This window comes from Triticum aestivum, chromosome 4D (assembly GCF_018294505.1).
Source record: "Triticum aestivum cultivar Chinese Spring chromosome 4D, IWGSC CS RefSeq v2.1, whole genome shotgun sequence".
NCBI lineage: Eukaryota > Viridiplantae > Streptophyta > Magnoliopsida > Poales > Poaceae > Triticum > Triticum aestivum.
The window spans coordinates 230,953,619-230,966,324 of record NC_057805.1 but is presented as its reverse complement, the minus strand read 5'-3'; the positions used below and the strand labels follow the sequence as shown (position 1 = coordinate 230,966,324).

Genomic DNA, 12,706 nt, shown 5'->3' with positions numbered 1-12,706 from the left:
TTTTTTTAAATAAGTTCCGCGGAAAATATTGCGTAGAAAAATAAATAAAAAACAAAAAAATATGAAATAAATTTTCCCCGTCTAGTTAGAAAATCTAGAATAGGGTGAACATTTTTATAATCAAAAATAAATATTTTGAAAATATGCAATATTTTTAATGCAATAAAAATTGCAAATAAAATCCAAATAAATTCCAAATAATGTTTTTAACATTTTTCCTCCAGTATTTCAATTGTTTTGGAGAAGTCATATTTTCTCCTCTTGTTTATTTAAAATGAAATATTTTTCCGGAGAGAAAAATAATTAAAACCACAATCCTCGTTTGAAAAAAAATCAAATTTGAAAATTCGAGAAAATCCCCAACTCTCTCCGAGGGTCCTTGAGTTGCTTAGGATTTATCGACGATTTGTCAAATTGCAACAAAACATGATATGCAATGATGATCTATGTATAACATTCCAAATTGAAAATTTGGGATGTTACAGAGTGACCTGACTGTTCCCGCTTTTTTAGTACTGATGTCATATGTATGTTTGAACTGAGTTTTTTATTTACGACGAAATTGTTCGTTGAGGTGTGGACATATTTTATATAAATAAGAAATTTAGCTGAATTGACAAACAAAATCTATTTGAACTTCTTGCATTTTAGTAGTTGAACTTGTCAGATTTTATATAAATAAGAAATTTAGCAGAATTGACAAACATTATCTATTTGAACTTCTTGCATTTTAGTAGTTGAACTTGTCGGATTTTATATAAATAATAAATTTAGCAGAATTGACAAACATTATCTATTTGAACTTCTTGCATTTTAGTAGTTGAACTTGAAAGTAATATTTAATTCAGTGTTTTAAATTATGTACATTTAACAGATAGGCTATTAAGTTCTTTGCTTTTTAGAGTTTCGTTGTTTTTGTATCATATTTTTTCCTTTTTTATCATCCATGGTGCAGAGCTAAAATTATTTTTATTTTTGTTTTTTGTATTTAAAATTATTGCATGCGAACTAGTATTTGAACTTTTATATTTTCATTTTTTGAACAATTTTTTGTAGTTTATATTTCTTTGCCCCGCGCTCTGCTTTGTTTAACATGCCTTATTGGTGGGGTGTTTGTAGACGATGGAGGCTATTGGGCCGTTTTCTAGTCCAAATGGCCCGCGCGGGCGATTTGGGGACTGCTGGATGTGCGTGTGCTCTGGGTTTAGTCCCACCTCGCTAAGGGAGGAGGCTCTCGACCTGTTTATAAGCGCGACCGAGTCCTACCGGTCGAACTCCTCTGAATACTTACCTGAGCGCTTATACACGGCGCTCTCTCCCTCATGACCTGTGGGCCCTGGTCGGCTGGCCCTGCGTTGTGCGGATTACTAGGGATTCGCCGACGGTTCTGCCGTGGGCTCGAGTTCAAGTATCTAGCAGCGTTAGGGCCTCCCTGTCCTTGGGCGGTCAATTTTTTCTTTTTTTTGGGTTTGAATCTAGTACTTGACTCCACCTGTAACCTGGACTGATACGTTTTGTTCTAGCTGTTGTGAATTTTGTGGAAGTGTTATTTTTTCATTTGAGTTTTTTGCCTTCTTTTTGTGTTTGTTTTTGTGATTATTCTCAAGGGTCTTCTGGTATCATTTTCAGCACTATGGTACTTGCGTGTAGACTAAGTTGTACTGATAGTCCATTCATAGTAGCACTTATGTTCTTATTCTAACATTTTTTGTGGGATTACGAACTGATGCTTCTTTGTACTTTTTATTGTAGTAAGTATGTACTGTCCGATCAAGTGTGCTAGTACTGTCATTCTTAGTCTGCAAGTGACCAACATAAGTGTGTGCTGATGCTTCTTAACTTTTTGTGTTGTAGTACTTGTTAATTTTGTAGCAGCTACATATGAATGAGAACAATACATGAAGTACTAAGAATTTATGCTTCAACTTTTGAAGCGTTGTTAAGCAACTCAAATTGTACTGATTGTTTTCAACGTTATGTTTTCTATACAATACTGAATCGAAACTACACATGGAACATCGTTGTGTGATTAGTTGCTTCATAACTAGTACTGAAGAGCAGCCACAAAGTTCCATTTAGAAGCTACTTTTGAATTTGAAATGATGGATTAACAAAATACGAAGCTACCAAACTTATATAATGAGATAAGCAAAACAATGTACTTGATGACATAAGTAAACTTGTTCGACCATGACAAGCACGACATAATCATACTGGTTCAACCCAACAAGAGCATACTAGAAATCTCAAACAACAAGATAAAAGGCAAGCACAAGCGGAAGCAAAACGAAGGCAGGCTTTGATATATCTTCATCCCTAAAAGGGGCAGTCGTAGTGGGGGTCAGCCTCCCGCGCTTTTGAAATTTCCCAACCATTTGTGATGTTGTCGATCATGTTCCATGACTTGTACCTGGCGTACGCATCTACTCCTGCGTACTCGATGCGGTTGTCTGGCAGCGGGCTGATCCCCCACAGTATGTGGCCTTCCTGTGTGTCGATGTTCTTCTTCATGCCTTTGTAGAATGGGTGGATGACGCTGGCTGCAACATCAGTCAAGGAGTCGTACTCTTTTCCGGTGTACGGAACTCTCCAGATGCGCTGAATGTCGATGTACTTGTTGGGGTTGATCTCCAAACTAGCCATTTTCAGCTTCTCTTTGTCGCCTTCAATGCTGAAACCGGCAAATGTGAACAACTTCTCATGCTTCAGCATCTCGTTCAGGCGCTTGGGCCTGCAAGGAGAGAGACATTTTGAAGATTAACATTACTTTGATGTTTGAATTCTTCATTTTTGTTTTGTTTTACAAGTGATGAATCCATGAAGTAGATGCTTATATAGCATAATTAATGGATGAATGTACTTCAGAAACTAGTAAACAAAGTTCTGAAATTAAATTCAAGTACATCATGTTATTTTTCTTTTTGGATTATACATAGTTTGAGGCAATGTTGTATGTGCTGCTTTAGTACTAGTTTAGTTTACTTTTTAGAATAGGACAACACATACCAGTGCTTCACCAAGTTCATAGTTTTTTTGCTTATGAAAATAACATTAGACCAAATTTAGAAACTACTTCACTACATCAAGTTCAGGAACACCTTTTTAATGCATCGAGTACAATAACTACACTATGGGATCAAGATCAGAAACTACACTAGTACATCAACTTCAGAAATTAATTTCTGCAAGATTTTTCAAATAGTAATCTAGTGCATCAGGTTCAAAAATACATTTATAGTGTATCTACTTGAGAAAATGCAGTAGTGCATCCACTTTCACAAACCACACTAGTACATCTAGTTGGGAAACAAGTTTGATGAAATTTTCAGGATACAGTACTAATTAAACAGATGAACCAAACAGGGGAAATGAGTAGTATGGGTCACCATTTTGTGGCCGCTGCGATGTGGTACACCAGGCAGAGTTCCTCCACGCACAACTACAGGAGTGCTGCCATCTGGGGAGGTTTGTCTTCCCAGGTGTAGTGCACACCAATGCCGACGATCCTATGATGCAAGCTGCCAGCCTTCCTCCAGAGCCTGGAGATCATCTCGTCGGCCTTGTCTGGTTCGCTGGTGCAGACGATTTCCAGCATCTCCTTGCCGTGGAGCTCAACCCCTGTGAGGGTTTTGGTGTACGCACGCTTCTCGCCGGGGACGTGAACGACGTTGAGGTTGCTTCTCTTGTCGGATGTCTCGCCATGATGACGCTTGGCGGACGGTTCCTCCACCATGGCCCTCCTCCGGCGACTGTGGGTTTGGGAGGGAGAAGTTTCTGGTTTGCATGCAGTGGAGATGGAAGCGGCGATGGTGGTTCTGGGAATGAGGCAGAGATGGAAGACAATGGGGTTTTTGCAGTGCGTGGACGGGGATGTGTGGGAGGCAGTTCGTCGGGGACGTGGGTGTAGTGGTCGTGGGGTCGCCATTTGCAGTCCCTTGTGGCAACCGCCCAGTGGGTGGCGCGGGCGGTGGCCTGGAAGAACCAACCGTCCAAGCCAATTTCTTTGCCAGGGTATTAATCTAGTCGCACTGAGTAGTCTTGTCAAGATGTACTTATCAGTTGCTTATCCCACTTGCTCGTCTCAGGGTCGATGATGATGGCATTTTACTGTCGCACTGATCCGTCTTGTCAAGCTGTACTTATCAGCTGCTTCTCCCACTTGCGCGTTTCAGGGTTGGTGATGATGGAGGTTTGTACTCCTCTACTGTGGGTACTTGGACTTGTGATTGAAGTGTAATTGAACTTACCAAATACCAGTCAGACTATGTGTGTCATGCTAATCTTTTTTTAAACAATTTTTTTGAAAGGATTGTTTATATCAACATAATCTTTGAAAGTATTTTTATAGATAAACTAGTTTTTCATCAGTACAGGTGTATTATATTTGCACTTTCAATTTTTTCTGTTTGCTTGAGGTAATTATTTTTATGTACTGATGGACTTTCTGAACTAGGACTGGCAGAACCAGACATAGCTTGTTTTTGAAATGATGTTTTTTGAGGTGTTCACGGGTGTGTTTGGTTACCCTCCCTTGTACTGATGAGTGAGAATTATTAGTACTGATGTACTATAAGAGTTTAATTTTTCCTTAACATATTTTTGCTGAGTTACTGGTCAACAGTAGTGTTGGCGTTACATAAATCCAGATAAGTTTTTTCAAATATATTTGTGACTGCATTCAAAAGGATTATAAAATGGTTTACATAATAATATCACTTGTCCAGCAGGCACAAATCACAAATTATATCTTAACTATAGTACTGATTGAGAAATCGATGATAAAGCTAAATATGTTTTGGTAACGACAGTGTTTCTGATATGTTTCCTCATTGTGTACCGAGGCAACTGAGAGTACAAGCTTATTTTTTAGTTGACGTAGCAGCATAACCACTATGGATTCTTCAGTCTTGAGCTCCTCCTAAATGTTGTCCCTTGCCGGCGCCCTTTCCTGGTTGAGCCTTGGCCGCTTCATCTTCAGTTTCAGTTTCCTCGTCCCCAATACTGTCATCTTCATTGTCTTCGTCTGATTGGTCGTCATTCTCGTCAAACTCTTCTTCTTCATCCTCTTCTTTTGAGTTTTTTGAACTCTGCACCTTGCCCTGTTTCTGTTCAGCGCCACTGACCTCCTTGCCCACTTTGCATGTGCGGGAATTATGTCCGTCAGTTCCCCCACGCTTGCGACAAGTGTAGCTGTTACGTTTGTCGTCTCCATTGGTAGAAACCTGGGCGGCTCCAATTTGCTTCTGCAGCTTTTGCTTGTTGACAATGGCATCTGTGCGGAGTGGGCATGTGCGGTAATTATGATTGTTCACGACGTTGCAGAATCCGCATACCCTTATCCCGAGAGGTTTGCCGTCCGGGGCAAATTCCACGCGCCTGATGGGGCGTGGCGGCTTTTTGGCTGCTGCTTTCGGTGGTTGCGTCTTACTCTTCCCCCCCTTTGTGTTTGAGAATATGGGTGGTTTAATTACCCTTTCCTGCTGCTGCTGGTAGGATGTCTTGTTGTCATGTGGTTTGCCTACAACACCATCAAGCTCATGATCTTGCATGTGAGCATGTCGCTGCTCTTGAGTTTGTACATGGGCAAGCTCTGGTTGCTGTTGCTCCTCTTCCTCATTGTCGAATGGGTCAATAGCTCCCAGATGGTTCATCTCGGATAAGATTGTAGCAATATCCTGCTCAATGGCTTCAATGTCCGCGAGACCTCCGTTTTCAGCAGAATGCATGGCGTCGAGTTCTTGTTCAAGTTTGTCCATGACGACCCGTGATCTCGCCATTTGCTCTTGGCTTCTCAAGCTTTTTCTGTGCACCCTCATGTTCAGCTGCAGCAGTGAGCTTTCAATGCAGTATTGGGATGCCTTGTTTGACGCTACTGTCCTCAAGTCATTTCTGTTGAATGTTGGCTGGATGTTCGGGCGTTTGGTGTATCTCCTGAGGATGTATTTCTCTGGAACGCTGGCAGCCTTAATTGTCTACATCATGCACATGCATGCACGCAGAAAATACCTGTATTTTTTTGGAAGAGGTGCATGTTTTTTGTCATTTCTTTTGAACAAAAACTTTGCAAAAATAAGTAGTACAATATGTACTATCTTTTTTTTGTCCTTACCTGTGTGGTCCCATAGCTTGCACTCGCAGTCATATATTTCTCCCACGGGGTCTGCAACCACCTGGAACGCGTGCTGAGACCACACAGACAGTTTTTGCGGGTTGTTGTAGCGCACGAGGTACTTTGTGGGTTCTTCCGTCTCTGTCGCCGTGAAGAGTGTGCTCAGTTTTAGCCTTTTTCTGATCTCGCTGTACATAGCTCATGAGTAAAGCTTTGCCATCTGGGTGTGAAACCCATAGAAGGTCAGCGTGTTTTGTTCCTTCTGCCCATGCAAGAATGATGACCAAATTATTAGTTTTCTCACAGCAAAAACTTGTCTAACTAATAAAGTTTTACGTTAGTAAGCATGTTTGTTGTCTTACACAGGTGATAGAGCTATACCCGGTTACCCATTGTCTCCTGGTTCTCTGTCTGCCTCCTAGTTTTGACGCAGGAGTTTACCTGGATGACAAACTGGTGTAGGTTTTGTCTCTCACTTGCGAAGTTCTTCTTGAGCACATTGTTCATGCTCTCACTTCGTTGTGTGGATGTCATTTTGGCGCAAAAAATTTCTTTGAAGTAGGCTGATATCCATCTCTCACGCTCGTTCCACATGCCCACCATCGTGGCATCATCATGGAGGTTGTACTTATCCATGAGTCTTTTCCAGGCATCCTCAAACTCAGTTGGCATGAGGGGCCAGTTGAGGATTGATGTGAATTCATCCTTAATGTCTTCGTGCGGGTTGTACAGGTATGCGAGGTGTTCCCTGTACTTCTTCATAATGTGCCAGCGGCACAGCTTGTGTACTGTGTTATTGAAAGCATCTGGGATTGCCAAAGCCATTGCCGGGCACTAGTCTGGTAATGAGAAAAGAGACGTGGAGTGGTCAGCAGATGGTAGTGCATATATACCAATAGAACTGACACATCATTTTTATTGTGTTATTTTCCTTTTGGGGGGGTGGTGGTTGGGGGTGGTTTTGGCGATTGTACCTATGAGGATGCATGTAGGAGCCTTCCCTCTCATGCACCTTAAAAATTTCTTGAACAACCATCTGAATGAATCTGCATCCTCATCTCTTATCAGGGCGAAACCAAAGAATGTAGTCTGTAAGTGGTTGTTAGTACCCACAAACACCCCAAGTGGCATATGGTACTTGTTGGTCTTATATGTGGTGTCAAACGCTACGCAGTCACCAATGTCCTGATACGCCCCTCGGCAGCTTGCGTTCGCCCAGAATATGTTCTTAACTCTGTCGGACTCATCAAGTTGCATGTCACAGAAGAATTCCCTGTTTATAGCTTTCATCTCCCTAAAGAAGTTGACAGTCTTTAGGACATCGTCCACATCATCCATCCTTGAATTCTTTGCTTTGCTGCATATTAAAAGTGAACAGTCATTCAAAAATGCATGTTGAACTGGCGTCAGGTCATGCGTTGCATAATATGTTTGTACCGACAGAGGAAAAAGGCGGAGGGGGTTTATGGGAGGAGAACAAGTTTGTACTTACATGTTAATCATGTCTTTGGCATTCATTTCGAGGAAGTAGCTACTGGGGTCATCGCCGCCCAGTATGCTCATGATTTGCGCGTGTTCAATGCCTTTGAACTGCAAGTACTTGACATACTCCAAGATTGTTTTGTCAAAGTTTTTGTGGCAGTGCAAGAAGACAAGCATTTGGGGGGTGAGCTGTAGCCTGTGGTTGTGTTCCTAGACTATCTCTTTTACAACAAGTGTTCCATCCTTTTCCCTCTTCAACTTCATTTTAGCCCCGCAGTTAGTCCCGACTGCCGTCTTGTTCCGCTGTCTATTTGCTTCTGACACCTTCGATTCATAGACTCCATAGCACGTGTAATAAAGGTAGACTCTGGTCTCAACCTTGGAGCCTTCCCTAACAGCAAACCCTGCGTGCTTTGCATAGACATTGTAGAAGTCCTTTACTTCTTTGAAAGTTTCAAAGCGCATCTCTAGCCTTGGCAGAACGTAAGCTTCAATGTTAGGTGGCTGCACGCAACAGTGAGCAAACAAAAACGTAGTTATGAAAATGTTAGATGGGGTGGTCACAGTACCATGGTATGGACTGTGCTTGTATGTTTTTTTCTGAATGGATACTTACATGTCTATAGCTCCGTGCTGCCTCCGGTGTTTGCTGTTCACCCTGGTGTATGGGCTCGGGTGGTGTCACCCTTGGCACATGCAGCAATGCATCTCTTGGAGGGACCAATGTTGATGAAGCTCTCCGTCTCCCACTGTACGGCCGTCTTCCCTCAGATTCGTTGTGAGGTTGCTCCTGTCTATATGGCTCATATCTTGTACTTTGCACCCTGCTAGAGTGGCCAAAATTTCTGTCTCTTTGGCCTGGTCTTCCCGTCGCAACTACTTTTGCAGCACGAATGATTGATGTTGACGGAGCGACTGGTGGAAGCCTGTGTGTCCTTGCATTTCTGCATGCGCTAGGGAAGGAAAACATTTGTTGTTGGGGAAATTGTTGACCTTGTTACAACCCAGCAATGGCAAAGCTTGTATTCCCAGATATCGGTGTTTGCTGCATAGAAGAACCTGTCCGTGCTTCTGATGATTCTGGTGTAGCTTGAAATCTGCCTGTATTGTTGAAGTATCCAGGTGCTATTTCTGGTGTTACCCAACCAGGCGGTGCCCCATATCTGCTTGGCTCATCAAACCCTCGCTGCGTGTGCCGCTTTGCATGTTTCTGCAATGACATTCAACAATTTTGGGATTAATCTTTTCTGCATTTTCTCGTATACATGCTATGGGTAACATGTCATGCACTGAAGGCAATGTACAAGTTGAACTTGCATCGCTCGACGTTATTAAACTTTGTTGTCTATTTTGTATCTGGTTTAGTTTCAGTCGAACTGATGAATGTACATGTTCAGCACTAATGTACTAATTTTTAGCACTGCTTGTAAATTGAACGTTGAACTTCATCTGTTATGGAAAGTTTTTATCCTTTTCCCTATAACTGATGCATAAACATTTGGTGCACTACTTGCAAACTGAACATTGAACTTCAGAGATGTATGGATATGCATATATAAAAAACTGATGCATGTCTTCTCTTTTTTTCATTTATAACTTATGCAACTACACTAGAAGTACTCCTAGTTTATGTATCATTGAAATTACTGTGTAACAAGTGTATATTTTTTCAACAACATTCTTTTACAAGTTCGAACTGACGCAACTACACGACATGCACTATTAGAAATAACATCATACAACTTGCAGTGGTAGCTGAACCTTATATAAAGCCTAGTAGCTACTTGGACCGATGCATAAGTTTATGTTTTTTGGCTTGAACTGAAGCTAGCATATTAGAGGTACTGACAGTAACCTCGACATCCAAACTGTGCATCAAGTGGTTGGGGTGTAATGAACTGATGCAAGCATTTGCAATGTACTATCTGCTTCTGCATCATAGGAACATGTGACACTGATGCAGCACACATGTAGTACTGATGAATCTGATAGTGTAACATGTAGGCAGAGCATAGAGTGTGCAATTTTTAAACTGAATCTTCTTCATAGCAGGACTGATGAACTGATGAACTGACACAAACATGGTATTTTTCTTCAGGCAAACCCAGACATGAAAACATTTTTTGAACTGATTCAATTTTTGATGAAAATTAGTGTGGGTAGCAGACATCACCTCCAGTGGCATGTTCTTGGATCTGACTTCTTCTTCTTCCTCTCGTGGGCGGCGTACTGGCATGTTCTTGGGAGGCGGCACCTTGATGCAGGCAAGGAGCTTGGGGAGACGACGACACTCCTGCTTGTGGTGGAGGTCCGGGGAGGCAGCTGCTGGCGGGGATCACGACCCCGGCAAAGGAGCCCCGGCGAGGGAGGGAGGCTGGAGGCGGGGATCAGAGCCCCGGCGAAGGAGCCCCGGCGAGGGAGGGAGGCAGGAGGCGGGGATCACGGCCCTGGCGAAGGAGCCCCGGCGAAGGACGGAGGCAGGAGGCGGGGATCACGGCCCCGGCGAAGGAGCCGTCACCGAGGAAGGGGATGACGGCGGTGGATCCGTCGCCGGCCAGCCACGGCGCCGCGGGCTCCCTGGCTCCGGCTGCCGCCGTCGCTCGCTCGCCCACGACGGCTGCCTCCGGCGGAAGAAGGTGGGTTGGGTTCGGGCTGGCTCGGGGGGATTCTATATAGGGCCGGGGGGTAACAGAATATTATTCTGTTATGGGTAACAGAATAGTCCAGCCCTATATATATATACAGAATAGGGCCGGTCTATTATGCTAATATTAGCAGAATAACTATTCTGATAACACTTCCGCACTGCACGCTCAACGCAAGTGCACGTCATTCTTTGAACCAAGTGTGCTGCAGTACTCACGCGAGTGAACTTTGTGTTGGAAAAAACTGCACGCAGTGTTTTTTTCCAGTACTGTTTTCGCTCTAGTTTTTTAACCGTTTATCAGAACGAGGCGTATAATATACCGTTGGAAAGCTATTGATTAGGCGCAACTTTGCCATGTTGAACACTTTTCGAGATTCCTCGCGGTTTAAGAGCAGTTTCAAAAATGGTGCGGCGGATGACGAGTGAGCGAGCGTATTTTTGTGATTTTTTCTAAACCGCTCATCAGAATAAAGAAAATGATACGCCGTTGGAAAGATATCGTCGAGGCGCATATTTTTGATAAGTATTATTTTCTATAATTCATTACGGTTTAAGAGCAGTTTCAAATTTACTAAATCGCGGAATTACATTTTTTTCAATTTTCGTTACTGTTTTCGCTCTAGTTTTTGAACCGTTTGTTGAGACGAGGCATGTAATACGTCGTTCGAGAGCTATGGACAAGGCGCAACTTTCATATGTATAAATGGTTTTGAGATTCTTTATAGTTTTAAGTTAATTTTGAAAATCGTGCGGCGGACGACGAGTGGCAGCGGCCGTTTTTCACGAAAATTTTACAAACTGGTTGTCGAAATGATTCAAATGACATGGCGTTGGAAAGATCTTGACGAGACGCAACTTCTTCATGTAGAACACTCTCTCTAATCCCTTGCGGTTTAAGAGCAATTTTAAATTTTCCGAAATGCGGACACTTTGTTTTTCACAACACCCAAATCGACGTGGGTGCTTCATCGGACTTAAAACCGCACTGCATCAGACGTGTTAGAGAACTGCATGGTTTATTTTATTCAAACGTAATTTTTTCAAGGACGAGAAAGTAGAGTGCACTTCACATCAGGTGTAAATGAACCACAACACTATCAAGAAGTTAACCGCATTACTTTTTTGTGGTACGTAAATTTTCCTAAACGAGGTGGAGTGCACTTCATGTCGAGTGTTGGTGAACCGCAAGACTATGAAAAGTGAACCTCAAGACTACCGTAAACGGGCCATACTGCATCAGACAGAAAACCGCACTTATTTAGACTAAAAACCGCACTTCACTGGACAGACAAGTGCACTGCATGATTTCTTTTTTGTTGGACGTAAATTTTACCAAACGAGGTGGAGTGCACTTTTTTAGACTAAAACCCGCACTTCATCGGACGGGCAAGCGCACTGCATGATTTATTTTTTGTGGGACGTAAATTTTGCCAGTTTTCCAAACGAGGTGGAGTGCACTTCATGTCGAGCGTTGGTGAACCTCAATACTATGAAAAGTGAACCACATTATTTTTCTTTTATCGCCTCCGTAACGTTTTTTATCAACGAGTATGCACTTCAGGGACAAGGGTGAGTGTACTGCATCAATTGTTCTTTTCCAATTTTCTTTCTACCGCAAACAAACAACAGAGTGAGCTGCATTAAAAAATCAACTTTTTCCAGTTTGTTTTCTTCCATTTTGTTTTTGCACTTGGCAACATAGTGAACCGCTCGGAATACAAGATCACTACAGCAATGAAACAAGTGAGCTACACTTAATTTTTTTTTCTGAACTAAAGGCCAACCCTCCACTAGCTGAAGGAACAACACGAGCTGCCTCGCCACCACAATCGTGTTGCACGCGCGCGCATGCCGGACTGCATCACCATGCTGCCCCAGCGAGGATCCATGACAGATGGAGGATTGAGATCCCATGGCCGGAGCCCGTGCTCACCGGGAGGCACTCCTTGTGCTCAGCTACAGAAAAGATCGAGAGAGGAAGGTAGGTGAACTTCAATAAAAAAATACTTGGGAAAAAATGCATCCAGCGAACTCCATGGACAAGCTGGCCGATCCGCACACCTGAGCAACTGAGATTCATGCTGCTCGGCCGTGACGCACTCCTGTTACTTGTGAACTGCACATCAACAGCCAAATCTGAAAAAAAAAACTAAGAAAAAAAGCTTTCTGAACTGGATGGCCCAAAGGCTCGCATGTTTGTCTGTTCGTCAGAAGGGGAGAAGAAGCAGGGTGCGGCCGGTGCGCTTGGGAGAATCTCCCGGCCGGGAGGGCGGGCTGCAGCGGATCCGGGGGTGGACCGCACGGGGGTAGACGAGGTGAGCCCGATGCGACCATCGACCTCGTCGTGCTGTAGTCGGAGGAAGGGGAGGGGAGCTCGCAGGGGGTGGGGGTGGAAGTGTTCAGCGCATGGGGGAGATGAGGGCGAGGGTGGAGCTTGGCGCTGGTGGTGACCGGCGACCGAACGGATC

At 43.3% G+C, this 12,706-nt stretch overlaps 1 long non-coding RNA gene across 1 annotated transcript; it reads right to left on the bottom strand.

Moving 5' to 3' along the window:
- Positions 1–11,874: 11,874 nt before the first annotated feature.
- LOC123097361 (uncharacterized) lies at positions 11,875–12,700 on the bottom strand. The gene is made up of 2 exons (XR_006447121.1): positions 12,300–12,700; positions 11,875–12,194 (listed from the first exon to the last, which is right to left on the bottom strand). It is a non-coding gene; the product is annotated as an uncharacterized lncRNA (long non-coding RNA).
- Positions 12,701–12,706: the final 6 nt, after the last annotated feature.